The following is a 2,468-nucleotide window of genomic DNA, read 5'->3' on the forward strand; positions in this document are numbered from 1 at the left end:
GATGGATCCTGAAAGTAAGAAATACCAGAAGAATGTCTATTTGTGCTTTATTAACTATACAATGGCATTTGACTGTGTAGATCATGACAAGTTGTGGCTGACAGTGAGAAGAATGGGAATTCCATTTATTGTTGTTGATCACCATTGAGTGAAGCATAACTCATTGCAACCCTATCAACAAAAGACCTGAAGCCTTTCTATAACTATCATCATTTCTCAAAGTTCATAGAGTTTCCAGAGGCTTGTTGCTTAGGAAGTGGATGCCACTCCTGCTTCCAAATCTGTCTTAAACTGGGAGCTTCATCATTCGACACCCCAGTGGCACAAGGTTCAGTAACACAGTAAACACAGGTTACCTCAGTACAGCAAATTGACAGAAGAGGGCTGTACCAACTTAGAAGAATATTCCTCCCATATATAATAACAACTGATTTGTAAATACAAAGGCCTTCAGTAATGTTGACTCTAAACAAGAGTAAATCAAAATCTAAAAAATCCCATTTTGACCACAACTGCTTCTGAAACCAAAGCAGATAGGTTTTAAAGAAATGCACAGAACCACTGAAAAATTCTTTGTGAAATTACTTGAGGGGAAAAAAACCACCCCATTATTAGTTTGTTTTCTCTTACTTCTACATTTAACATTTCAATATAATCAATAAGTAATATTTGTTCTACCCCTCCATTTATTTGCATTATAAATTATTTATATAAGCATGCATTTTTTAACATTTCTTTTATTCATTAAATATAATCCAAGAGTAAAAGAGAATTGGGTTTTTTTCAAATCATTGATCATTGGAGTTTTTATTATATCAATTTTTGTGTGCTTTGTAGATGCCTTCATGATTTTTTTTTTTTAAAAAGAAAAAAACAAACAAGCAAATCCAACTTACTGTATGACATCAGATGATTTTTATAGGCTTACCTTGAATTTTTCTTGCTCAAGGTCACAAATAACCACATCCCTGAAGAATTCAATTTCATTCAATTTGAGAATGAACTTTAGAAATCAATATCTAAACACTGAGTATACTTATTTCTATTGGAGTTTCACTGCTTCTAGTACATCTTGGTGGGAAGAGCAAGAATTATGCATAAGTGGTCTTCTTTGTATACCTCTATGAAGGAGGAAAAAGAAAAGGCAGAACAGGATGTCAGAAAGATTCTGACTATTGCACTAGAGTGCTGAAAAACCAAGCAAAGAAGAAGAAAATCAAGATGTTAAATACCTCAATGGAAGATTTAAAAGAGCAGCATGGATAAATTTTTTTAAAATTATTATTATAAAGAATATATAAATATTAATTATATTAAAATAAAAATATTTTCTAGTAAAATATTTTTTAAAAAGGGCAGCATGGGAAGAAAAAACAAAGTTTTATAATTAACTATGTAAAGACTTGAAGTTGGAAAACCAAAAGGGCAAATTTGCTCAACATTTCTTAAGGTGAGATAACTGAACAACAAATTCAAGCCTGAAGTTCCAATACTTAAGGATGCTGTGGACAGAATGTTGAATGACCCAGGGAACATCAAAGGAAGATAGATGAAATACACCGAGTAGTATGTGAAAAAGAACTGGCTGACACAGAAGAATTTAATGAAACAAAATGTAATCAAGACTTTGTGGTGATGAAGGAGAAATTTCAAGGTCTCAGGAATTGATGGCATATAAATTGGCATATTTCAACAATTAGACTCTACCCTGGACACGTTCATCAATTTGTACAAAGAAATCTGGAGGACAACACCTGGCAAGCTGACTAGAAGAGATCCATATTTGTTCCCATTCCAACAAAAATAACCCAATAGAGTATGGAAATCATTCAACACTATAATTAATATCACATACAAGCAAGATTCTGATGAAAATTATCACAAAATTAGTAGAACAATACATAAACAGAGAACTGCCAGATATGCAGGCTAGGTTTAGAAGAGGCGGTAGCATTAGAAATATTATAGCTAATGTTAGATGGCTCTTCGCTGAAAGCAGAGAGTAATGTTTATCTGTGTTTCATTGACTATGAAAAGGCATTTGACTGTGTGGACCACCACAAACTGGCTAATTTTGAGAAGAATGGAAATCCCAGAATACAGATTGTGCTTATGTGAAACCTATACTTAAATCAGGAGGCAATGGTCAGAACAGAACTAGGAAACACTACATGGTTCAAAATCAGGAAAGGGGTAGTCCAGGAATGCATCCTGTCTCCATACCTTTTCAAACTATGTGGAAAACGGATTATCCATGTGGCTGGGCGCTGTGAGGAGGAATGCGGCAGGCATCAGGATTTGAGGAAGATTGATCAGCAACCTTCACTATGCAGATGACAGAACCTTTCTGTTGAAATTGAGGAGGACCTGAGGCATTTTCTGCAGAAGGTCAACAACTGGGGCCTTCACTATGGATTGAAGCTCAATATCAAGAAAACAAAGATTCTCACAACTCTGCTAATTGGCAG

This window comes from Elephantulus edwardii, unplaced genomic scaffold (genome assembly GCF_000299155.1).
Source record: "Elephantulus edwardii isolate Elephantulus edwardi_28Jun2011 unplaced genomic scaffold, EleEdw1.0 scaffold00187, whole genome shotgun sequence".
In the NCBI taxonomy this organism is placed as follows: Eukaryota; Metazoa; Chordata; class Mammalia; order Macroscelidea; family Macroscelididae; genus Elephantulus; species Elephantulus edwardii.